Source organism: Carcharhinus amblyrhynchos, chromosome 7 (genome assembly GCF_965287045.1).
Source record: "Carcharhinus amblyrhynchos chromosome 7, sCarAmb.v2.hapA, whole genome shotgun sequence".
Classification (NCBI taxonomy): Eukaryota; Metazoa; Chordata; class Chondrichthyes; order Carcharhiniformes; family Carcharhinidae; genus Carcharhinus; species Carcharhinus amblyrhynchos.
In genome coordinates this window covers 89,717,056-89,744,482 of record NC_137330.1, presented here as the reverse complement: position 1 = coordinate 89,744,482, position 27,427 = coordinate 89,717,056, and the positions used below count along the sequence as shown (strand labels likewise).

General features: G+C 41.9%; 1 protein-coding gene across 4 annotated transcripts in view; it reads left to right on the top strand.

Annotated features, from left to right (window-relative positions):
• ankrd6b (ankyrin repeat domain 6b) overlaps positions 1-27,427 on the top strand; it is a 201,692-nt gene that overhangs the window by 94,382 nt on the left and 79,883 nt on the right. For all 4 annotated transcript variants that reach the window (XM_080192773.1, XM_080192770.1, XM_080192771.1 and 1 more), the window contains one exon: positions 3,543-3,674. The gene's annotated coding sequence lies outside the window, so the exon portion shown is untranslated. The remainder of the gene's footprint in view (positions 1-3,542; positions 3,675-27,427) is intronic.

Genomic DNA, 27,427 nt, shown 5'->3' with positions numbered 1-27,427 from the left:
CTTCCCATAACTAGAGGTCCACAACATTATGGTTGGCTCCTAACTACCCTCTGAAATGGCTTAGCCAGCCACCTGGTTGTATCAGACCTATGCAGAAGATAGCTTTGTGGGTGTACCTACACTAGATGGACAGCAGCGGTTCAAGAAGGCAGCTCACCACCACCTTCTTGAGGGCAATTGGAGATGAGCATTAAATGTTGGCCCAGGTTATGGTGCACACATTCCTAGAATAACTGAAAGAGACAGAATGTTGCCGAGGAATTTGAAAATACTAATGAGAATTTTAAACGGAGGCATCGCCAGCCCAGGAACCAGTCGCAATCAGTGCACTGGGGTGATGTGTCTAAGATGGAATTGTCGTGTGAGCAGCAGAGCTTTGGGTGAGCTGAAGATGTTGTAAGGTGAAAGAAGTTGCAATGTTGGCCAGGCAAATCGTATATGGAGGGTTTCCAATGAAAACACAAAAGGAGGGGAGAATTAAATATTGTTTGGAAAACAATCATTTCTTCTCAGATCCTCCGAGGGCTCTGCATTAATATTGCCTTTCGTAAAGGTCTGTTTTTGTTGAACCTCAAACAGCAGTAGCAAAAAGGAAATTGCTTGATTTATGGTTCAAATAAAATTACTCTTCATCTGGCAGCTGCCTCAGTTATTGAAATTATTATTTTAAATTTCCACCCTTTACTAACTGGGGTGCAAAACAGGGTTGGTGTGTATTTATTGATTAATACATTACAAATCTTGAAGTGCATTTGCGATTTCACTTTATAAGACTTTAAATATGTCATTGATAGAACAAGCAACAGTTTATCTTCATTTGGTGCCTTTTGTATAGCAAAACATTCACTTAGGCACTGAGCAAGGCTTTGGAATAAATAATACAAGACCCCTGCCAGAAAAAAGGGCAGGAATTTTACCAACCTACCTGCCATGGGAACCGGAGTTGCTGAGGGGCAGAGCACGGGAAGGTCCGTTGATCTCTGGCGGGATTTTCTGGCTATGGGATGAGTGAGGCCATTAGGCCCCATTCTGTGTGTTCGTTAGCCAGAGGCAATGTACTCTGAATGTTGGAAAACAGAAATAAAGACAGAAAATACTGGAAATGCTCAGCAGATCAGGTAGCTTCTGAAATGGAATTAACATTTCTGGATAATGACTTTTCATCAGAATTGGCTAATTCTAATGGGTTTGAAGCAAATACAGGGGCAGGGAAAAGGAAGAGAAAGAACAAAAGGATGACAGGAAAGATTAAGAAACAAAGGGATAGGGTTGACAGGGCAAAGCAAAAGGAGTGTGATAGTGGGTCAAGGAAAGAAAACACAGATGGGTCTTGAGCTATGAATGCCAACAACAGAATCATCCCCAGCGACTGCCAAAATGAAAATAATGCGTGCAGTCATTGTGAGATGTAATTGTTGAACTCGTACTGAGTCTGGAAGGCTGTGAGGTGCCTAATCAAAAGTTGATGCACTGTTTCTCGAGGTTATTGAGTTTGATTAAAAGACTGAGTTCAGTGAGTCTGGTGGAGAATTAAAATGATGAGCAAGCAATAGCCCGGGGTTACGTTTGTGGTCTGAATTAATGTGTTTCACAATGGACAATCTTTGTGTGATCTCCACAGAATACTGGAGATCACATCATGATTATATTAAATTGAAATAAATAAATCACTGTTTCACCTGAAAGGAGTGTTTGGGTTTTTCGGAGGTGCTCTGGATTCTTGAAGTAATAATTACATTGCCTGTTTAATGGCAGCAGGGGTGTTTTTTTCTATTCTTTTCTTTCACCTCCCTTCTCTATCTCTTTCGTGTTTCTTCCTTTTCAATACATTACAATAGGTTATGGTAAAGTAAGTGGCGATTGAGGATTTTTGCTTTGTTCAGCAAGGCATTAACGAGCAGATTATCACAAAGAGACTGGAAAGCGAAGTCAGAAATACTTCAGAGATTGGCTTGAATGTGTAACTCTTTGCTGTAAACAATTGTTAAAGCTTTATCATTGTCTGAGTAACCCAGGAACAATCATTTGGATAAGGCATTTACAGGACCACACCTTAGCCAGCAGTCAGTGCTATTAACAAGAGGCAGAAAAATCTGAACAACACTTCAGTCAGAAGTTTAGTTAATATTTATTAGAATTCTGAAGGGCTTCGCAAATTTGGATGGAAATTGACACTGATCCAAAGAAGGAATAGCTATAAGCTTGATTAAAGTGATTTTATCCTGAAAAAGCACTTCTGGCTGGTCTTCCACATTCTACCTTGTGTGAACCTGAGTTCATCCAAAACTCTGCTTTTGTGTGTTAACTCACAGCAAGTCCTGTTTCCCTATTGCCACTGTGTTTGCTGACCTATATAACTCCTGGTTAGCAATATCTTGATTCTAAAATTCTCATCTGTCTTCAAGATTCAAATCTGTCTTGCCCCTTCTTAACCGTGTAATCTCACCCTGCCGCAGAAGCCTCTGAGATAACTGCTCTCCTCCCATTCTGGCCTCTTGCACATTCCCAAGTTTAATTGCTGTATTATTAGTGTGCGTTCCTACGGTTGTCTAGGCTCCAAGCTCTGGATACCATCCTTGCATCTCTTCACCTCACTTTTAAGACACTCCCTAATAACCACCTCATTAACTGAGCTTTTGGTCATCTGACTGAATATCTCTTGATGTGGCGTGGTGTCTAACTGGTTTTGCCTTGGGGTTTCATTACATTAGAAGTGCTACATAAACATACTTTATTATTATAAAGTGCTGATCTCCTTTCATCACAATGCTTCAAATGTATATATAATGTGGACAGACTCTCACCTGAATATGGTGAAGAGGAAGCCTTACTAAAAGCAGTATCGTGTAAATTAAAATACTGCCTTTTGTTAAGCATGTATTAACAACCTGACTGATATTTGGAGGAACTCTAAAATCTGTAAGAAAGTCTTTAATTGTTAGAAATCCCTTTCTCTTCCCCCTTCCCCCATCCTAACAAACAAAAACATATGGCTGGTTCACTTTTCGGGAAACAACTCTCAGCAATGACCCTTTGCAATTAATCCTGAAGTGTCAATGTAGATTGATGACTTTTAAAATTGTAGACGTTTGAGATCAGCGATTTTTATTAAATATCCAGGAGTGGAAAATTTACATTAAATTTCACCTTTCTCTTATCATTAGGCTTTAGCAATGTTTTTCTATTTTCTTCTAAAGAGGCAAAACTTGGCACAGTTTTCACAAAACTGTCAACGATGATATAAATTCAGTTTAAAATACCATTTCTATGTGCAAGTTACAAGCAGAAAGTAAGTTCCAGGAGCAAATGTGCATGAAGGGATTGCTCCTTCAAACCAAAATGTTACTACTGCAGATTTTCAGAGTATGAGAAGCCATTGATAAAAAGAAACCAAAAGCAATCAGAGCTTGGAAGCCAAAATAATCCCCAGTATGAATAATGATTAGTCAGGCTGCAATAACCTGGTCGAGGTAATTGTGCCAATTAGCGTTTTGATGAGGTAATTCAGTCAAATAATATGAGCATTTATATTTCTTCTTCAGGGAATTTTCTGAATTAAAATGTGCTAGACTGACGCAAGAAGTGAACGTACCAACCATCCAGAGAAGGATTGCATAAACCAAGAGACGACTCATTTCCCATTGTGTTGAAAGTTATGGGAACGTGGTTCCAAGGTAAGCAGTGTGAACACTTGTGATAGTTATTACTAACATTGATTGACAAGGACAGTGAAGATGTCATCTGGTCTTTTCCCATAGCCTTTTAGGCCCATTGGAGTGGTCAGAGGGGGTCTCAGTTTAACATTGCATCTGACAGTGCAGTACCTCCGTGGTGTGATGGGACTTGACTCTGTGGTCTTTTGCCAAATAGTTGAGACTATTACCACTGCGTAAAGGCCAAAGCCTAAAAGATGATAGATCCCTGAAAATATAATTACAATATTCTGATGTTGTGTGATGAAACCACAAGAAATCGGCTTGTGGCTTTTTGTGATAACCCCCCATGAGAGCCATAAGGAATCACTGATTGATCTCCCTGTGGGGCCTGTTGAGCTTGAGTTCCCCTGGTAACAGCCAGTTGCCTGCCGAGCTGGAACTCATTATCTAAGCCTTTCATAAGCCAGGCCCAGGACTGAGCCTGCTGAACTGTATTCCAGGCAGGGACTAGTGTGTGTGTACACCACAGTGGTAGTTTTACTTTACATTCTGTAATGAACATTGCTGCTTTTCAATTGGACTTCAGGAGTCGTTATGTTTTTTTATTTCTTTAGGTAGATAGAGATGGGTCTGCAGCCTGGATATTATATTAAAGAAAAGTGTTGTTATGGGAATTTTAAAGTGGAGGAGGAGTTTCTTGACTCATAATTATTGAGTTCCATATCATTGCTGATACATTAGCCTTGGTTATCCCAATAGGATTTTAATGACTAGTAGCAACAGCACCAATTTCTTCTGAAATCCAGAGGGCCACAAATTCATGGGTATGTTTGCTTTTATCTTCGTGCACACGTTTAAAGCCAATCCAAATTTGAGAAGGTACCAGAGCTTCCCAATAATGTAGCTTGAACCAGGAAACCAGCTAAGAAATTCTGGGCGCTAGCATTGTTGGGCATTAATGCATTTCACAATAACGTTGATTTTGGCTTGTGTTTTAATTCAGTCTTGCCATATTACTCTTACTCCCACCCAAATTCAACTACAGCTGTGTAATCAAACTTAACTCCAATGTTTTAAATATCGGCATTGCAACCCTTCGTTATGAAAGAAGCAAAGCACTGGGTAATTCCAATTAAAACCAAATCTGCATATTTCAAATGGCAATCTGTTAACTTTATCTTCTATGACCATGAAAAATAGACGACTTTCTGTCAACACCAGAACTAACTTTGCCTTCTGACATCCATAGAATGTTTTGTCAATTCTGGCTGAGAAGAAAACTGAAGTGACCCATGCAGTTTTGGACTGATGATCCTAAACGCTACCCAATTCTAGCCATTGTTGTTCTTTGACATTTCACTTGTAGCACAATAGTTGATCACACATTGTGTAGAAGTCAATGTAAGCTATGATGGTATGTAATAAAGCAACAAAGCTGTATATCCACACGCACAGGCTGTTTGTGAACTGAAGGCATAACAGTTGACATCTCAATCAAAGAATAGCACTTTGTGACAATGCATTGCGGTATTTGACTGGAGTGCTAGCCTGGCTTATGCATTCAAGTCATGTTTTGGAAGGAAGTTGTGAATGTGCCAACTTGACTGTCAATTTCCAACTGATATTTCTCAGCTATCTGCGTGCGAATCCTATGTGACATTCCACCACCTCCCCCCCCCCCCCCCCCCCACCATAGCAACCCTACACCCCCATTCTCCCTGTGCCCCACTCCCCCCACACACAGTCACCTTTATTTAACATAGGGACAACTATACCAATTGTATTGGCCCACTATTGACCTGGATGAGATCCTATAATGCTGCATAGACCAAGAATTGAGCATGGGATGTGGATAGTTCAGTACCATAGTGCATCTATTATTGCACTATCAAGCCAGCATTTTATGATATTTTTATCTGCTATCCAGGATTTTGTTGGAGGTAGTGCTTAGAACAATCTTGGAAGCAGAATAAGTTTGTAACTGGGGAAGCAAGTTCTCCATATGGCTTGCTCTGTGTAAATGCAAGTTGCATGTTTCATGGAATTATATTTTCTCATTGAATGCAGTTGGAACAGCAGTTGTTAGAGGACTGATTGAAAGTAGTGGATCTGATCGATCATGCAGTTTAGTGTTCAGGACTTATGATCCAAAAAAAGTCAAATGGCAAGTAAGAAATGTAAGGAGAAGGTAAGTTCTCTGTCACATACATAACTCCACGGTGAAACCAGTTCCCAGCACACCAGGTTTGTCGCCAAGTTGCCTTCAGGTGTCTTAGTGGCAACTTTAGTCCAGCTGTCCTTTCAAGAACTGGAAGGAGAGCAATTATGTGCATAATAACAGATTTCAGCATGCCCCACAGCACACACTACTTTTGTGGATGTTAAGAACATAAGAACATAAGAAATAGGAGCAGGAGTAGGCCAACTAGCCCTTCAAGCCTGCCCCGCCATTCAGTAAGATCATGGCTGATCTGTCGTGGCTCAGTTCCACATTCCCGCCCTCTCCCCATAACCCTTAATCCCCTCTCTTATCAAAAACCCATCAACCCGCGTCTTAAAAATATTTAGCGAGGTAGCCTCCACCACTTCAACGGGCAGAGAATTCCAGAGATTCACCACCCTTTGAGTGAAGAAGTTCCTCCTCAACTCTGTTCTAAACCGCCCCCCCTTTATCTTGAGGCTGTGCCCCCTAGTCTTACTATCCTTTCTGAGTGGGAAGAATCTCTCCACCTCTATCCTATCCATCCCATTCATCATCTTATACGTCACAATGAGATCTCCCCTCATTCTTCTAAACTCTAACGAGTACAAGCCTAGTTTATTCAGCCTCTCCTCATAGCTCAACTCCCTCAACTCCGGCATCAGCCTAGTAAACCTCCTCTGCACTCCCTCCAAGGCCAAAATATCCTTGCGTAAGTACGGCGCCCAAAACTGCACACAGTACTCCAGCTGCGGCCTCACCAATGCCCTATACAGCCGCAGCAAGACCTCCCTACTTTTATATTCAATCCCCCTCGCGATGAAGGCCAGCATCCCATTCGCCTTCCTGACCACCTGCTGCACCTGCAGGCTGGGTTTTTGCAACTCATGCACAAGGACCCCAAGGTCCCTCTGCACCGTCGCCTACTGCAGTTTTTCTCCACGTTCTCCACATGGTTCTCCATGTTCTGGTTAGAATAGGCCTTGCATTAAGTGTGTAAACAGTAAGGAGGAGGAACCTTCCACAGAAGGAGCAGTAAGGGGTAGGAGCCTTCCACAGAAGGCTGTGCTGTACCAGCTGCTTCCTCACATCTGTGAGCACTACATGATTGTAAATATTATTGGATAGAGTGTGAAATTCTTAACAAGGCTACAAGTGATATTCATAGTTGAAGTTTCCTAAACTTAACACTATTTCATTTTTCCTTTCTTCTTAAAATAAATACTGATGGGAAAAATGACTTCGTATCTTTGTAACTAGAATTTGATAAAGGCCACTCGAAGTAAAGATTTGTTTAAATCCACCTAGTTAGCACTTTGCTGTTTAAAGGCCATATGAAGCAAATCAAGGTTCTACTATTGAGCTCTGGTTAGTTTTATTCTTTTACAGGATGTGGGCATTCCTGGCTAGGCTAGCATTTATTATCCCTCCATAAACGCTCTTGAGAAGATGGGGTGAGCTGCAGTCTTGAACCACTGCGGGTCCATGTGGTGTAGGTGCACCCACAGTGCTGTTAGGGAGGGAAAAGTTCTGTTTGAAACCTATCAGCTGCTGGTATCTTTGGTATCACAACCAGCTTGGAGCAATGTTACAAGTTTAAAAAATGCAGAATATTCAACATGGAGGGAAATTCCAGCTTCGAAATATTCATCCAATACATACAATGATTAGACAGAGATCATTTATGCTGCGGATAAATAATTGGCAAGTCAAATAAAGTAATGAAGACAAAACATTGGGATTCTTCAAAATACACCTGATTGGAGAGGTAATGTGTTAGAATGATTTTCCATAAGTCAAGTGCATTTAAGCATTTAATTTATAGCCTGTGTATTTAAACATAATGTTTCGAATGCAGTCTGACAATTTTCTATTACCGCGTACAGTACAATTACTTTCACTAGAAGCAGTTTGCATCTTCACGTTACCTAGCTTGATAATTTTGATAGTGAAATTTTAAGTAATGTTATAAGTCAGGTGGCCTGTGTCTAAGGGCAGGCGTTATGACATTTTAGACTCCATCCACATCTTGCACAGCCTTTACTCTGTGTCTCCCACCTTATCTAAACAGATGTAATTGTAAAGGTGGCCTAAGGAAAATTATTTTTGACAGTTTTTAAAATTAGCTTCCAGATCTCATTTTGGATGTTTTGCGTCGTAGACTCAAAGTGCAGGAAAGGTCCTTCAGCCCATTCAGATTACACCGACAATAACTACCACTAAAGGAGCATTAACCCCATTTTCCTGCACTTGTCCCATATCCTTGATAACATTGAATGTTGACATATTGAAAAGTAAGTAATGTACGTTTGACCTACAGCAGCAATTAATTGGATTTCATTCCTTTGTATGAAAGTTCTTGAAATTGTACATATTAAAAAGTTGTGAATTATAATCTCATTACTAGGAATGTGTTAGTTAATGCTGTGAATTGCAAATTGTTATTTAACAGTCCTAAATCTAAAAATGTTGCACATGAATCACTCCAATAAATGCTCAGAATATACAAATGATTACAGTTCAATTTTCACATCTGCAAATGTTTGTATTTTGTTACCCAGCACAATGTTATGAATATGAACAGGAGAATTGTTCATGGTGTCCTAGCCAATCTTTACCTCTCTTTACCTACCAATCTTTCCCTCTACATCAACTTTGCTTAAAGTTAACGTAGTCACTATCACTTTATTGTTTTTGAGAGCTTGTTGTGTACAGATTCTGGCCATGTTTCCTACATTACAGCAACATTACCAAAGAAGCCAAGAGCTGACAGTTTTCAACACAATATTTCAGTCACTGATAGCACTGTGGGTGTACCTACATTCAAAAGTACTTTATTGCTTTTAGAAGGGAAAGAGACATCCTAGCCCAGATTTTCATTCCCGGGTTGTGTGTGCTGAGATGGGAGAATTTCCAGCTCTGCAAACACAATCTTTATAAAGGCCACATGCAGTTGGGATTTTCATTGCAGGGGTGAGGGCTGGATTAGAAGTTAGGTCCATTACGCTGGAAGGAATGTGGAGGCTGACAGGTGGAGAGGGGTGCTGGGCAGAAGACCTGTCTCTGTGCTCTGACATTTTGTTTGTTACTTAAAAATATCAAAATGAGAAAATAGACAAAAATTGTAAAGGTGGCCTAAGAAAATTACTTAGACAGTTTTTAAAATTAGCTTCCAAATCTCATTTTGGGTGTTTTGAGTCATAGACTCACAGTATAATGAGTCCTCCTGCTCTTACCCCTCTTCCCCCACACATTCCCCAGGCCAACCTATGCCACTTCATGCCTCTTATCCACAGCATATGGCACCTCATAATCCCTATGCAGACCCATACCCGTCATATCACCCCATGGTCCTTTATAGCCTCATTGCAAACTCATGGCCTGCATCCACTATCCTTTGTCCTTCCTCTCTCCATGCCAACTCATCTAGTATTCTTTGACAGTATTTTGACAGCTTTGATAGCTCATTGACAGCTGAACAATTCTTTGACAACTTTGACTTCTTCAACAACTTTTGTGGTTCTTTGACAGTTTTGACAACTTTGATAATTCCTTGATGGTTTTGACAACTTTGATAGTTCCAACAGGATGGTGCACTTTTATGTACAATCATTTTTACTTTTAATAATCCCAAAGGACACCTTACCTTTTATTATAAAGGGGTACCCTGACTATCCAAATGAATCCACTAATTTCAGAAATCCTCTCAGTTGATCTAATCTGCACATACTGGGTTTTGCACACCTGGCCTTCGAAAATCTTGCTTCATTGGAATAGCTGGTGATTTAATTGGTCAGCCAGTTCCATAAACCACGCACCTGCGAACCCCACCAGATTTCAATCTCGCTCAATGAAAATAGGAAATGCTGGGTTTGGGTTTGTGACTTTGAATTTCTGGGATTTTCGCCATGACAAAGAATCTCTTTGTCATCTGTTGTAGTGAAAATCTGGGTTCCTGAGTTCATGAAAGGTGCTACATAAAAATCCTTTTGAATTTGACTAAACGTGAATTTTATTTTTGAATAACTGCAATTACTTATGAATTTATGGTTCTCTTAAACTCGCAAAGAAACTTTGAGAATCTACCATCCCTATATGTAACTCGCTTTTAACTATATTTTTCAGTGACCAGACTAAGGTCATTTTTGAAAGGCGTGTTCATGTACTTGCAAGCCATAACTTATTTATAGACTCTCTCAATTTCTATATGTTTTGAACTTCAAATAAACTGTATAGGTTGGACTGTTTCACGAGAGATTTTCCTTTTAAATTGATGTACAGTCAAAAGAGAAATGATATTGAAGCAGATAAATGAAAAGAACAGTGGATGATTGGAGCTGTACAGCAAATATACTTGCATTTGCTTTTGGTTTGGAGCTAGATAGTCAAGTACATACAAGTCTATATCAGTGACAGACCCCATACATATCTGTCACTCTTGATTTTCCTCCATTTATCATGTGGTTGCTTTTTTCAATTTCTTGGCTTCAATGAAAAGGAGCGATGGAATGTCATGCTTGTGCAAGTGAAAGGTGTGTTAATAAGGAATAAAAGGTACTAGGTATTAAAGTACACAGTGCTATGTCTGACACTTCTACTGTAAAAGTCTTCTAGTTTACACAATTTATTTGGATGAGATTTTGAGAAGATTTGGAGAAATAAAGCAGTATATGTGTTGCAAACAGATATTTAAGAATTATGCCAATACATTACTTGTTATTCACTTGTATAAAACCACTGCAATGAGATTAAGCAAACCGTATACTTTCTGTCAGTGGCTAAGTGAGATGGTCATTGTATGACTATAAAGGTGGATTGTGTCTGACTGGCCGAGCGGATGGGATTGTGTCTGACAGGCCATGTGGACAGGGCTGTGTCTGACTGGCTGTGTGAGTGGGGCCGTGTCTCATGGACCGAGGGGGCACGGCCGTGTCTGATGGGCCGAGGGGGCGGGGCCGCGTTGGACTGGCCGAGGGGGCGTAGCTGTGGAAACCATTTTTAGGTGTGTATGTTGTTCTTGCACTGGATACTGATCACTTGCAACTATAAGAGAGAATGTTTATTTGTACACGTCACCATTTATAAAGTAACACACTGATCTGAATTTTGCAGCCCCTCCTGCCAGCAGAATATACATATGCCACTGAAATGGTTGAATTTGTGAATAACTTGCCATCCGCCATGGCAGATTTCGCCCCACCAGGGCTGGAAAATCCCAGCCAGTGACTTTAATTCATGTAAACGTCATTTGTCAGAGGGGAGTTTATGTGAAAATTACAGACTTGCACACTCCTCAAAAATGGAAATTGGAGTTTCCCATAATGTGGAACTGAGCCGTACTGACGTTTGGACCTTTCAGTCAAAGAAATCATGCCTCTCTTCCTTGGCCAGGTTCCTCTACAATTCCTAGGATAATCCTGGAGACTTTTTATTTTCAATTCTTGCACGGGATATAGGCATCGCTGGCAAGGGTGGCATTTGTTGCCCATCCCTAATTGCCTTTGAGCTGGCTTGCTTGGCTAGGCTCAGCTCTCTCGGCTGAGTTGACCACCTTGCTGTAGATCTGGAGTCACGTGTAGGCCAGACCGGGTAAGGATGACAGATTCCCTTCCCTAAAGGGTATTCGGATGGGTTTTTTATACAATTGATGATAATTTCATGGTCACTCTTACTGAGACTACTAGAATTATTAATTACTTGATTTTGATTTAAGCTGAATGCTGGGATTTGTCCCAAGTCTGGGTCTCTGGCAAATGCAAAGAACTTTTCAACTCAAAGCAAGACTAAGGTTTTCTAACCTTCCAGGAATTAAAGATGAATCTCCAGGATACTTGATGTGAACAACCTGGGAGAAAACGATGGGATCATTAAAAATTTGTTCTTAAACTTGCCTTAAACACACTCATTTATTATTTATAAAACATATTGGAGGTGAGGGAGAAAAGGTTGTTTGGATGATTCTAAGCTTTCAGTCAATTGGGTAATGAAGCTTTCCAATTGATGTGTGACATTGGTGCCTGTGAGGAGGGAGATATCAGTTTTCATTGGTGGAAGTGGGTGGGTGGAGACTGATTATCATATGATACTATCCCCAGGAATACCTGCAACCAATGTTGGGAACTCTAGGAGTGGTACAGTGGTTAGCACTGCTGCCTCACAGTGCCAGGGACCCAGGTTCAATTCCAGCTTCAGGTGACTGTGTGGCGTTTCCTCCAGTTTCCTTCCACAGTCTAAAGATGTGTAGGTTCCCCGAGTCCTCACTCATGTTCTCCCCATGTCTGTGTGGGTTTCCTTTGGTTTCCTTCCACACTCTAAAGATCTGTAGGTTAGGTGGATTGACCATGCTAAATTGCCCCTTAGTGTCCAAGAATGTCTGCCTGTGTTAGATGGATTAGCCATGACATCTCCTTAGCATCTCCTTTTGATTGCTTACGTTTTGCTGTAACCAATATATATCCACTTTCCACATGTCTGTTGATGACACAGCATTAGATCTCCATTGCTGCCTCTTTGACCTTATTATCACTTCTGTTTTGTCTGTCTGCGCAACATAATTTCCTTCAGTTGCTCACTGGGCAGACTGATGCTTATTCAACCACTGCCAAAATTTCCATTGCCTCACCCTTAACGTCATTCTTCCTCGTGGCTGCTTGCCCAAGCCAAATTTGAGTGCACACTGTCTGGCTCTTGTTTAATCCTCAGCTGAGCTGTGAACCCAATACCCTATCTGTCATTGAGAGAGCTTACTCTCACCTCTGCTAGAGCAACGGCAGCCACCTTATTTCGTCCTTAATGAAATATTCTTTCCATATTTTTACGAACTCAAATCTAACTTCTACAATGCAGTTCTTGCTGATTTCTTAATCTTTACTCTGCACAGAACCACAATTCTGCCAAAGTGAAAGCATCCTAAGCTGGGCATCCAGTAGTCCTGTTCTCAATTATTTCTTTTGACATTTTATTCCCTGGAGTAGCAAATTTAAAATCATTGCCCTCTTTTACAAATCTTTCTATTGTGTTGACCAGCTCAATTTCTGCAGTGCTGGAGAAGATTCCTTCAAATTGATACCCAATCTTCAGGCAGTAATGACCAGGTTGAGCGTAAATATTTAGGACGTTTTTTAGAGAGATGCAGGGTCACGATTGAGTTTTTTGTTTAAGCAATGAAAGGATTGACTTCAGTTTGATCTGATTTGCTAAGGCAGTCAGTTTTATCAAACGGCTGCTGATCTAGACACCAGACGTGACAAAGGCTCACTCAGCCCAATTGACCATGCAAGGCCCATTCTTCACATCTGGGTGTGTGTCAAAATTGGGAGAGCTGTGTCATGAACTAATCAAACAAGAGTCTGACATGATCATACAGTGCATTCATTCCAAACTCAATCCTCATTCCCATCCCAAATACCAGGACAGACCCACCCAGAGTGCTACACACTTAGGAAGGAATGGCCCTGGGAGACTTTGATTTTGGATGCCAGGGAAAATTCCAGCCCCTATTTTAAGTTGCTTCAGTGAATTCATTCTGTTTTAATGTGGTGCAGTAAATGGGACTGATAGGGTGGGTTTTTCTGGCCACGCTGCCCCAAAACCGGAAAATCCCTCCCAAAATCAATGGATTTTTGCATGGTCCGCCTGCTATGATTCCCGTGACGAGCAGGACTCCCCCCACAATGTCTGCATCTATCATCAAGAGTTTAACATTGTTTCACACCAGGTCTGGCACAGATTCACGTGACCCATTCAGCACCATTTTGGAGCGGCCTCTCCCACTCCTATCACTGCCGGCCACTGCCGACCCTTCCTCATGCAGCCTCCCCGGCTTGGGATTTACCTCTGCAACCTAAAACTCGAAACTGCTCTTGTTCTGTAACTGCCTCTTCCCAATCACCCCGAGCCCTCACTCATAGCAAGAGTTCAGGAGAGGAGGGGAGTGTGAGGGTGTGCAGTGACCAGAAAGATTGGCAGAGAGCGGGTCAGATTACAAAAGTTCGGAGAGCTAAATCAGTGGCAAACGGGAAGCTCGTGAAGTGGGAGAGATGGCAATCCAGAGAGTTGGAGAGTGGGAGAGGCAGCACTGAACAGGATCCAAGTTGAAGGAGTTAGCATATTTCTTATTATTAAAATGTACTTTAATTTGGAAGTTATTTCTTTTACAAATACAAAAATTTGGCAGTGAAAAGTATTTCAACTTATAGGGTGTAATTCTTTTTCTGTCAAAGTCTACAGAAAATAACTACAGCTTTTACATTGGTTGTAATGGTAAAATCTGATTTACTTTTTAGGAAAGCAATTACAATGTTAAACGAGGACTTACTGCAAATGTACTATTACAATAATGCAAGTCTCCAAGAAATTTTGGGCTGCGGTTTTCTTAATCCTTTAAAGCACAGCAGTAATATCTCTCTATTAAAATATGTATTGTCCTGCTCAACTATATTTTAAATGGAACAGAAGAATAAGGAGCGAAATCCTGTGTGTGCGAGCACACAACACGTGCGTGTCTCTGCATCTTTGTCTGTGTGTGTCTCTCTCCGTATCTGTCTGTCTGTGTGATTTCCCCCTGTCTTCTACTCTCTCTTTCTGTTCTATTTTAACAGATGTTCCCTGATAACCTCTTTCAGTTTTGATGAACGGTACACAACTAAGGCTTTAAAGTCTACTAAATAAAAGCAAAATACAGTGAATGCTGGAATCTGAAACCAAAAGAGAAAATGCTGGAAAATCTCGGCAAAGCTTTGATATAGGGTCATCTAGACTTGAAACGTCAGCTTTTTTCTCTCCTTCCAGGTGCTGCCAGACCAGCTGAGATTTTCCAGCATATTCTCTTTTGGCTTTTAAAGTCTACTGCCTCCACAGAAGGTCAGAAGGTTTCCAGCAATATTTTGTTATTTTCAGATTCCCAGTGTCTGGTATTGCTTTAATTCTTAATTTTATTACGTTTGAACATATCAGAACCCTATGGTCCAATCATTGTATCTAAGGTGGGCTCTTGCATTTGGTTTTGAGTTTTTTCAGATAAACTATCCATTGTAACAAATGGAAGAAGTGACTCAGCATGCAGTAGGTGATCACTTCTGTTGATGAAGCTTTAGTGTCAGCACTAGTTGGAACTGATGTTCAGAAACTCCATAATTTGTGATCATTCCTGGATTTGAATCTTATTAGGGACCAAATCAGAAATCCAAGGTGTATTATTATGAAGTCAGTCTAGACCCCAACTTTTTAATTTTGGCATTAAGGTGTTTAAAAACAAAGAAAAAAAAGAGAAGTCGGTGCAACATCGTGGGCCGAAGGGCCTGTTCTGCGCTGTTATGTTCTATGTTCTATGCCCCTTCAGCGGTGTAACATTCAGTTATTAAAAAGGTGCAGCTTTCCATGATTGTGATCCAGACTAATCTTAAACATTTTCAGAGAGTATAAAACCTGTTGTTTCCCTCCATTGTCTCAAAGTTTGTTATTGATTTACTTCTAGTTTTTGAGATGAAGTAAGTGTGTTGTGTTGCGGTTGAAGATCAGTAGGCTCTGCTACAGAGAGTGACTTTACCGAATGTGTCCAAGAAATAGCCGATTGGGAGGAGTGCAACCTCAGTAGTTGAAACTAACGAGATGGCAGAGGCATTGACCATCATCTTTCAAACATCCTCCGATATGGGAATTGTGCCAGTGGACTGGACAGCTGCCAAGGTAGCACATCTGTTCAAAATTGAAGAAATTTTGAACAGATTGTCAGTAGATTAGTTGATTTAACATTGCTGTAAGTAAGCTTCGAGACTAGAGGAAAGGGAATTTTATATATATATAAATATAAAAATCATAGAATCCTACAGTGCAGAAGGAGGCCATTCTGCCCATCAAGTCTGCACCAATCACAATCCCACCCAGGCCCTATTTCCATAACACCACACATTTACCCTAGCTAGTCCCCTGACACTAAGGGGCAATTTTAGCATGATCAATCCACCTAACCCACACATTGTTTAGGCCTTGGGAGGAAACCAGAGCACCCAGAGGGAATCCATGTAGACATGGGGAGAATGTGCAAAGTCCACACAGGCAGTGACCCAAGCAAAAATTGAACCTAGGTCCCTGGCTCTGTGAGGCAGCAGTGCTAACCACTGTGCTGCCCAAATCCAGTACAGTAGCTCAAATGCAGCAATCTGAAAACCAAAGGTGTCTGAAAACTCAACTGTTTTGTTTTGAAAGCAAACCATGCAAGAATCTTTAAGTCCAATTAAATGAAAGAGAAAAACTTACTGGTCTTTTTAAGTCTTGCTGCTTCAGAGTGGTGGTCTGCTGAGTAGTTACTGACTTCACGCACCTGATATTTCTCAAGCTCCGAGTGGTCAGACTGACCCTTGACCCCCAGCTGACCCAGCTCTGAAAAACCTTATTGGCTTGTCTGGCAGAGTTGTAGCATTGGCACAGTGGCATGCCGAATAGTTATTTGCTTCGCACACCTGATGCTTCCCTGATCTTAGCTTAGTTCTCTGGCAGCTTCACTAATGCACCTATGCCCTTAATCCAGCACAACTTCTGAGACAGCCTTACTCACTTTACCTTATCAGTGACAAATGGCTGAACTTTTCCCAGAGATGCCCAAATAAGGGATTTATAAGTTGAATTGGAGCAGATTGATTGGAAATGCATTTTGGTGGATGAAAAATGGGAGACTTTCAAAGGAGAGATTAATAGCCTGCAAACTGGGTACATTCCCATGAGAAATAAATACAGGCTATACAAAGGTAGAGTAACCTGGATGACTCAGGATGTTAATGATGATGACTAGATGATCCCTTTTTAACAGCAGTGATTCGGAGATCAATATTGGCCATGATATAGGAGAATATGGATTAGTTAACAAAATGATGTGGAGATGCACATGTATGATTATGTTTAACCTATACTTAATGCTTTCTCCACTCACATTGTCTGCACGTTTAAGACTTGATTAGCTATAAAAACTTGCATTCTAATCAGTATTCTGTAAACTGAGTGTGTGCCTTTATATGCACTGTTTGTGATCAGAACTCCCCACTTATCTGATGGAGTAGCGCTGCAAAAGCTTGTGGCGTTTGCTACCAAATAAACCTGTTGGACTTTAACCTGGTGTTGTGAGACTTCTTACTTAATTAACAAAAGCCAGCACAGTTTTGTAAAATAAAGCATGTTGTGCATATAAATTTGCAAAAGGAGTTTGATAAACACTACTGTTTCCTATTTATTTTTCTTTCTGCCACCTCTCCAAAATGAGTCCTGTAGAAGGCTCAAGAGCCAGAAATTGGTCATTAAAAATGAGGTAACCACGCTTCACATATTTAAAGTGGGAGACCCAGAACAATCTTGCTGTTCATTGCTGTTAGAGTTATGGAAGCTCTCTGCTGTATACCAGTAAGTGCTATAGACAGCAGGCATGTGGTACTCCTTCAGGGTATAAATGCCTAAGAGCTTCTGGTTTGAAGGCCATAGATTATTCTACTGAAAGCTGCTTTTGTAGAGCACTGCTTCCTATTTGATTTAACACCAGGCCCAGGTTGCAACTTTCCCTTTGTTGTTATAATGAGTGTGGCCAGCTGGCTTCCAAATAGCCCCATGGTGAGTCATACTGGAATCCTCAAAAGGTCCCTCTGGACTCTTCAAGATTCCAGAGAAAACTGACATTATTCACTTGTTTAAATGCTAAATGGTTCAATTTGAAAGGAGGACGGGACTGGGGTGTAGGGTAGTTTCTGAAGGTTGCATGAAGCACATGGGTTTCTGGATTTTCTACATAGAGGCAACAGCCCAGATATTCCATGAAGCGGCAAACAATGGCAGGATTTCTTACTGCAGCCTGACATAGCTCTGCAATCCAGACCGGTTCTTCCAAACCTGGCTTCTCCAGACACGTGGGGTGTGATTTTACAGCTTCTCCCAAGAGAGACTGGAAATTCCTACCCAAGGGCAATGAACATTTCCCTTGTCCACCCTCATCCACTCTGATTCTGTGACAGGCAAGGCAGTGGAATGTAAATCCATTGGAGAACTCCATTGTAGTAAAGTAGCATTTGAGGGAAGATGGGACATACCTTCTTTGTATGACACTAGCAAGGTCCTGCGTAACTGTTGGTGAATGACTGACTGAATGGATAGGGTTGGTGAGGTAACTGGGAAGTGGGTGAAGTGGGTAGGGTGGCAGGTGGACGAGGAGAGGTGGTCAGGTCATGGGCTCATCACTTTGGGCTAGGGGGTACTGGGGTGGTAGGCAGTAGTGTGGATTGGTCAGAGGGCAGTTGGATTGGGTCAGGACGGGTTAGTCGCGTTGGGTCAGGGAGCTGGGAGGTAGTCAGGGTGTCAAGTGGGCAGTTGTGTTGGGTCAGGTGGATAGTTCGGGTCATGATCGGGTCAGCTGGGGGATTAGGTGTGGTGGGGAGTCAGTGTAAGTAATTGGGGATTCAATTCTGTAGTCAGTCTCGAATTTTTCTGTCTAACATTTCCTGGTTAACTAACCAGCTGAATACATCAGTAACCCTTGGGAAGGAGGTGATGAGTCACTATTTTGAACCATTGAAGTCCGAATGGTAGCTACATCCACAGCGCTGTTATGAAGGGAATTCCAGAATTTTGACCCTGCGACAGTGAAGGAATGGCAATATCTTTCTAAGTCGGGGTGGAGTGTGGCTTGGAGGGGAATTTACAGGTGATGATGTTCACAAAAAACTGCTGCCTTTGTCCTTCTCGGTGGTGGTACCAGGTTCAAGCCTCTCATGCATGCAATTCCCTTGGAGGTCAGCACATCAGGATAGCCATAGCCTCCTGATGTGCATCTTGGGTTATAAGTCTAATCTCATTGAGCTGGAGACCAGACGATCTGGGTCATACCATGCAAAAACCAAGGGATAATGCTAAACCCATACAAAATACTCGTTTAGTCAACATTTTATTGCAACATTTAAACCAGATTGATTTTGGAATATGGGGTTGGTTTTCAAAGCAGGACCATTTTAAAATATAAATGTATTAATTGGACAGGAGGTGAACTTGGTACCCAAGAAATGGAGCATCTCTGGAGATGGGAGCTGCCTGCCTGGCGCCAACAGCAAAAGCAGTCGGCAACCATACTGGAGTCTACCATTGCCTTGCCGAAGGGAGCAGACAGCTCACCAGGGGGGCTGAAGTTGGAACACTGAGGGAAGTGGCCATCCCTGTAAAGATGCTTGTGTCACATGTTGGCCCATCAAACTTCACTTTTCCACAAATAGGAATAAACTTTCTGATGTCCCCAGAATGAGCTGTACAGCTGGGCACTCACGTGCACCAGACTGTTCAGGGTTGCTGATTTGGCCTTTTAAAAACTCCGTCTTCGCCCTCCCTGGTCTACTTACAAGCTTCTTGAGAAGTTTAATGGGCCGTTAAGTGGAGGCACATGTGACTCAAGGTCACAGATTTAAAGCTGATTGGAAAACAAACCAGAGCTGACTTGAGGAAAACATTTTTATACAATGAGTGTTTATGTCTGATAGGAGCTGTAGATACAGATTTAGTTGTAGACTTCTAAACTTAATTGCATAAATACTTTTAAGGGAAATATTTCAGGGATATGGGGAAAGAATGGTGAAGTGGGCCAAACTGGATTGCTCTTTGAAAGGCTAGCATTGACTTGATGGGTTGAACAACCACCTCCTCAGCTGTACCATTCTATGATTTGTAAAATGAAGGTTAAAAATGTGTGTTTTCTCCTTTCAGGGCCGCCTCTGTTCTCATTGAGTACCCCTGACAGTGCCAGTCTTGAATTTGACGATAATAAAAGTTTATTTGTTAGAGTCATATGTAGGGTTACATTAATACTGCAATGACGTTACTGTGAAAATCCCCTAGTAACCACACTGTTTGGATACACAGGGAGAATTTAGCATGGCCAATGCACGTATAACCAGTTCATCTTTCAGACTGTGGGAGGAAACCAGAGCATCCGGAGGGAATCCACACAGACTCAGGGAGAACGTGCAGACTCCTCACAAACAGTGACCCAATCTGGGAATCGAACTGGGTCCTTGGTGCACTGAGACAGCAGTGCTAACCACTGTGGAGGTGGGATCCAGAGCAGATGAAGAAAATATTAAAATGAGAGCTTAGGACATTTAGAAGGATTTTGTTTTGCATACAAAGGGATGGGGAAATCTGTAATTATTTACCCCAAAAGATTCTGGGTGTTAGGACAATTGATATTTTCAGTTGTCATAGAATCACTGCAGTGCAGAAGGAGGCCATTCGGCACATTGAGTCTGCACTGAAAACAATCCCACCCAGGCCCATCCCCTTAACCCCATGTATTTACCCTGCTAATTCCCCTGATACTAAGGGTCAATTTAGTGTGGCCAATCCACCTAACTTGCACATCTGTGAAGTGTGGGAGGAAACCAGAGAAATAGAGGAAACCTGTGCAGGGCAAGGGGAGAACGTACAAACTCCACACAGTCAGTGACTCAAGGCAGGAATTGAACCAAGGTTCCTGGTGCTGTGAGGCAACAGTGCTAACCACTGTACCACCGTGCCACTCCATGTCAATGATAGGTAAGAGTGTCCAGGGATATGGAATTCAGCTGCAGCTATGCTATGATCTAATAGAATAATGAAACGGATTAAAGGAGCTGAATAGCCTACACCTATTTCTGTGTCCCTGGTGTAGATTGCCCCTGCACTCTAATTATTGAGTGACAGACAAATCAACCAACTCTATTACATTTGATGGAATCTGTGTGGAATTCTGAGTGTCAGTGTTGTGTTGGTTAATTTTTGACATTATTATTATGTTTGCCCATCGGAACATTAGAAATCTATAAAACCAGAAAAAGACCATTGGGTCAATCTGGCCAATCCCAAGGTCTGGAAAGTATTATATGATGTGGGAAAAGTATTATATGACCAGAAAGTCGTAAGCAGTGCTGGAAAAGCACATACTTCCTGGGTCTGGCCACTCCTGTTGCCCTTCAGCTGAGAGGATGTTTGAGCTGTGACCCACAGGTTTTAAATTTAAAGCTATTCCAAAACCTGAGGTTTAAAGCATCATTTAAATATTATGCCCACTGACCTCTCTCCAGGGTTACTCAGACCTCCTCAAACCCACTGTGGTTAAATCAGAAATAGGTGTGTTCACAGCCAGTTAAGGTTCCAGTTTCTTCTCTTTATCAATTTAACCTCACAAAGGTGTTAGTTGCCCTCTAGATGAGTATCTTGCTGTTTTCAATTTTGAACAGCTCAATAAAATCATCCTTAATGTGATTTGGCACAGAAGAGGTTCTGTCTGTAACAATGCCCAGCTCTTCTTCATGGGAATAAGTGCTGTGACTGAGTGCAGAAGCTCCAAATGGGAGTGCACAGGCGCTGAAAAGAATTTCTGAAGCTGGAATGCAGGAAAGGTCCCAGTATTGTGCAGATAAACTGCTCTCGCTACCTCAACAGTCAGAAAGAAACTGGCCTGAGTCCATGTGCCAGCTTGGCACGAGTGTTGTACTGGGAAGCTTGCCCTTAATGGAAGCCAGGATTTTAAAAAATCTGTTAAATGCTTTTCTGGATCTGTCAGGCAGAATTCTGTCCAGCTAAACATGCTCAGTTGGTTGGTTGACTTGTAGTAACACGCAGGAAAATGTGTCAGTCACTGCTTTGTTGGATTAGTGGGATATGGATTGTACTTCTGCGAGATAAGAGTTGTAAATGATTCAGCGCCTCTTGAAGAGTCAAGGATTTCTCAACAATCTGCTCACAGCATTTAAACACTTCATCTTTCCCTCGGAGATATGTTGCAGCAATATTTCTCCTAACTCTTAACTTGGGCATAGAAAGCAGAGAGTAGCAGTGGAAGGATGCTTTTTTAAACTGGAGGGTTGTGACAAGTGGCATTTCACAAGGATCAGTGTTGGGGTCTCTGTTGTTTGTAATATATTTATATGATTTGGAGGAAAATGTAGGTGGTCTGATTAATAAATTTGCAGATGACATAAAAATTGGGGGAGTAGCAGATAGTGAGGAGGATTTCAGAGGATACAGCAGGATATAAATTGGCAAGAGACCTAGGCTGAAAGATGGCAGATGGAATTTAACCCGAGATGATGCGATTTAGAAGGTGCAGAAGGAAAGTATACAATAAATGGTACAGTCCTTAGAAATATTAGCATATAGAGGGATCTTGGCATGCAGGTCCACAGTTCCCTGAAGATGGCAACTCAGGTGGACAAGGTGGTCAAGAAGATGTATGGCATGCTGGCCTTCATCGTTTGGGGAATTGAGTATAGGAATTGGAAAATCATGTTGCAACTGTATAAGACTTTGGTTTGGCCACATTTGGAGTATTGTGTATAATTCTGGTTGCCACACTACTGGAAGGATGTTGATGTTGATGAAAGGGTGCAGAAGAGATTTACCAGCACGTTGCCTAGTTTGGAGGACATGGACAATGAAGAAAGGTTGAACAAATTTGGATTGTTTTCATTGCAGCATCGGAGGATGAGAGGGTGTGGGACCTGAAAGAGGTTTACAAGATTATGACAGGCTTGGATAGAGTGGATAGTCAGAGTCTTTTTCCCAGGGTCGAAGGGTCAATTACTCGGGGACATAGGTTGAAAGTGAGAGGGGGGAAGTTTAAAAGAGATGTAAGGGGCAAATTTTTCAACATAGAGGATGACGAATGCCTGCAATGCGCCAACTTAGGAGGTGTTGGAAGCAGATTCTATAACAAGGTTCAAGAGACATCTGAATAGGTACATGAATAGGCAGAAAATAGAGGAGTATGGACCATGTAAAGGCAAGAAAATATTAAATTAAAGAAGCGTTTATGTCGGCACAGGCTTGGTGGGCCGAAGGACCTGTTCTTGTGCTGCACTATTCTTTGTATTTTGACAGTCCTATAGTAATATTTACCTCATAACAGTGACTGTGTTTCAAAGTTGTTCATAGTTTCCGAATCGTTTTGGAGCATTCCTGAGAGATGTGATCAGACTCTGTGCATGGTACTTTACGTAGACCATAAGACCATCAGCTTTAGGGGAATTAGACCATTCAGCCCATTGACTCTGCTCTGCCATCTTCTCGCCTTTTTCCTGTAACCTTTGAGCCCTTACCAATCAAGAAACTGTTTATCTCTGTCGTAAATACTCAAAATGTGGAGATGCTGGCGTTGAATACTCAAATACATAGATTCACTATGTTGCTTTCCAGCTTTGTGAATGGAGTCTGTGGGGAACAGAGGGAAAGACTTGCCTTTAAATAGAACTCAGGACATCCCACAGTTCTTCACAGTCCATGACGATGCTAGGTTTATGGCAAGCAACTCAGAGTATCAGCTCTGACAAAGGGTCATCCTGACCCGAAACATTGGTTCTATTCTCTCTCCATAGCAGCTGTCAGAGCCATAGTTTTTCCTGCATTTTCTGTTTTTGTTTCAGATTCCAGCATCCACAGTATTTTGCCTTTATCTCAGGGTATCAGAGCTTATGGGAAACCAGGACAGCTTTCCACATCTTTCGGCTCTATGATTTGCAGAAACTGACAGCAGGAAAGGCATCTTGTAAAAATCTTTGCTTTTGTAAACAAAGCACTGGAAGCATCCAGTAAGGCAGCGTGCTCGTATTTGTGCTGAACACGCCCAGATTGAGCACTTAGGTTGGCAAAAAATAGCAAAGTGCAGCAAGGAGCCCACAACTGAAACTCACAACTGGAGAGACCTCCCAGGCACAAACACCCATGGTGAGGAGGATTAAATAGAATCCAGCATACACACTCTGGAAATGTATGCAGCTGGCACAGCCAGTCCCTGCAAGAACCTAAACAGAGTCCTTGGAAGAGGTGCCAGCAGAGAAGGTGACTGGGGAAAGATCAATGGCAAAGAGGGAGGGTGGGAAAAGGGAAAGCTCTCTCCCCCACCAGCACCTCAGGCACAACTTGTGAACATGCTGCCAAAACAAAGGGGGATGAGGCACCAAGGATCGCAAGTCTCCACTTCAACATTGTTCTCTGTAAGCCCTAGCGGAAAAGTAAACTTTTCTCTGGAAGAGACCCTCTTTATATCCTTAGCAGCTAGTTGTTTGTAAACAAAACCTTTTTTTTGTGACTTCCATCTTACTTACTTTCTCAGCAATGAGTTAAGCCTCAGGCAAAAGTTACAGGTAAGAATTAGTTAGAATGATGTCAGAGATGACTTCAATTTTTTGTTGTTTCGAGGAAGTAGGTGAGAAGCAGAGACAGTATGTAGACTGTCACCCCTCCAGTTAGAGTATCCATTGTGTGGAGCAGACCCAAGCACCATTTCAGCACTTTGGGAGCAGAAACATGGGAAGATACAATGCTGGCAGTCCTCAGACTTACGACACTACTGCTTCCTGAAAATTCCAAGTCAAAACGTTGCAAGTCGGAACTGATTTTTCCATAAGAACAATGTTATAAATTGGGGATTGGTCCACGAACCAAGGCATGATACCCTATTTTCACCAAATAACACAAAAATTTGTACTCCATCAATTATAAAAAGTAGAATAGCAATAAATTAACTTTATTAAAATATAAATTTTCAGAAGAAGGTTGGAAACGTTCACATTCACAAAGTAAAAACACAGTGGAACAGCAGCAGAGTGCCTTGAGTCAGTGAGATGGGCAGTGCAGGGCATCAGTGCACATGTATGAATGTTTGTGCTTGTTCACTGATGTGGCATTAGAAATTCAAAACGGTGTCAATTTATGAATGTTGTAAGTGCAGTTTGTTGCAATGCAAACATCATAAATTCAATGACTGCCTACATTTGGATAAGGTTACTGCTTTATCATGTTTTATCACCATTTTATGCTTCAAGTGAATAATTACGTCTTCTGGTTTTTCTGGTTCACAATTGAGGTTAGGCACTCTTAACATCATTCTCTCATTCAGAAAATTCTGAAATCCAGATATGACTTGGCTCCAAGTGTTCCGGATGGGACAGATTACGGTGCACCTTTCGGCTATCCAAAAGGCTACTGGCCTTTTATTATCCAAAATGGATATTGGCTATCCACCAGGACTGATGGTGCACAATAACACTAAAGCATGGCTATCCAGGCTGTCCAGCTGAGATGTAAAGAGCCTTCAGTTGGTGAAAGGCAAAGTATCTGCAGAGTGGCACCCTTAATTGTTTGAAGATGGAGATTGTTATTGCACGTTTGCTTTAAGAGCTGATCCCATGATTTGATGGTGATGCCATTAGGATGTTGCGCAGGCTGCTGTTTTAATTTGGACTGTGTACAGGCAACATCTCTTTCCATAAGTCTGTTGTTGTTAGTTTGAATCCACATGTGTAAATCGAATCTTTTCGTTTAAAACCCACAACTCTTAACATAGTTCGGACATTATGTGCGGAGAGATCAAAGAGTGTCACTGCAGCCACATATTTACAAAGCTACATTTGAGTGTTAAACAAATTCACAGGCAGAAGGACATAAACAGTTATCTAATGTAATTTAGCTTGCATTGCTCAACATTGCCAATTCTGATAACATCTTTCAGACTCACATGAGGAGTTCTAGAAAGTAGACAATCTCCAGATGTAAAAATTTAGGAAACATGGTATGTTATTTATTACAGTCTAAAAATTGCATAATTATTGTTTACACAGTTCATAGATTTGAATTAGATATCTTTGTATGCTTTGTTAATGTCGGCAGAATAGCAGAAGGGGAAACTTGATATGACTACCTTCAACAATATTTCAATATTTTCTAAGTTTCAGGTTTTATGCATGCCATAGTCTTAATATATGGTTAGTTTCATGGTCCAAAATTTTGAAGTTTCTTGGTAGTGTAAGGACGTGTTACTTTAAATATTGATATGGTAAATTCAGTATTTTGCATGATGAAAGTTCAGGTAGAATGATTTTGCAATATCTTTAACAAACCAAAATTATAAAAAAACAATTGGAAGTTTATTTTGTGTCTCCATAATGGCTTCTTCAGCTCCACTTCTGATTCTGTCACACATCCTGATTATCCCCCCTGGAATGACTATCATCCTCCCTCCCACAAGACCAAGGAACACAGAACTAGCCAAGCTGTTCCAGTACGTTTACAACACTGACATCTAGCCGGCAATGGAGAAAATTTCCCAACTATGCCCTGTTCACAGAAAGCAGGACAAATCCAGCCTGGCCAACTGTTGCCACATCAGCCTACTTTTGATTATCAGCAAAAAGGGTTCATCAACTGTGCTATCAAGCAGCATCTACTCAGTAATAACCTCCTCACAAATACACAGTTTGGGTTCTGCCAGGGCCATTCAGTTTCTGGCCAAGGATGTAATAAGGTCCAGACATGGATAAAAGCTGAACACAGAAGGAGAAGTGAGAGTGTTTGCCCCTGACATCAAGGAAGAATTTGACAAAGTACGGCATCAAGGGGCCCAAGCAAAACTGAAGTCAGTGAGAATTAGAAGAAAATTCTCTGCTGGTTGGAGTCACACATGGCACAAAGGAAAATGGTGTGGTAGTTGGAGGTCAATCATTTCAGCTCCAGGACATCACTGCCGGAGCCCTGACCATCTGGCGTTTGACAAAGTACCTCTCAAGAGGTTTTTGCAGAAGGTCAGGGGACATGGAGTTAGGGTGTTAGCGTGGATAGAGGACTGGTTGTCAAATAGGAGGCAGAGAGTGGGGGTCAATGGGTGCTATTCGGATTGGCGGATGGTGACTAGTGGAGTGCCTCAGGGGTTGGTGCTGGGGCCTCAGCTATTTACCATTTATATAGATGATCTGGAGGAGGGAACTGAGTGTGTCAAAATTTGCTGATGACACCAAGATTGGTGGAAAGGCAAATTGTGTGGAGGGTGTGGAGAGTCTGCAGAAGGATCTAGATAGGCTGGGCGATTGGGCCAGGAACTGGCAAATGGAATTTAATGTTGGCAAGTGTGAGGTGGTCCACTTTGGTAGGAATAATGGTAGGAAGGACTATTACTTACGTGGCGAAAAACTGCAGCAGGCGACGGTGCAGAGGGACCTCGGGCTCCTTGTGCATGAGTCGCAAAAACCCAGCCTGCAGGTGCAGCAGGTGGTCAGGAAGGCGAATGGGATGCTGGCCTTCACCGCGAGGGGGATTGAATATAAAAGTAGGGAGGTCTTGCTGCGGCTGTATAGGGCATTGGTAAGGCCGCAGCTGGAGTACTGTGTGCAGTTTTGGGCACCGTACTTACGCAAGGATATTTTGGCCTTGGAGGGAGTGCAGAGGAGGTTTACTAGGCTGATGCCGGAGTTGAGGGGGTTGAGCTATGAGGAGAGGCTGAATAAACTAGGCTTGTACTCATTAGAGTTTAGAAGAATGAGGGGAGATCTCATTGAGACGTATAAGATGATGAATGGGATGGATAGGATAGAGGTGGAGAGACTCTTCCCGCTCAGAGAGGACAGTAGGACTAGGGGGCACAGCCTCAAGATAAAGGGGAGGCGGTTTAGAACGGAGTTGAGGAGGAACTTCTTCACTCAAAGGGTGGTGAATCTCTGGAATTCTCTGCCCGTTGAAGTGGTGGAGGCTACCTCACTAAATGTTTTTAAGACACGGGTTGATGGGTTTTTGATAAGCGAGG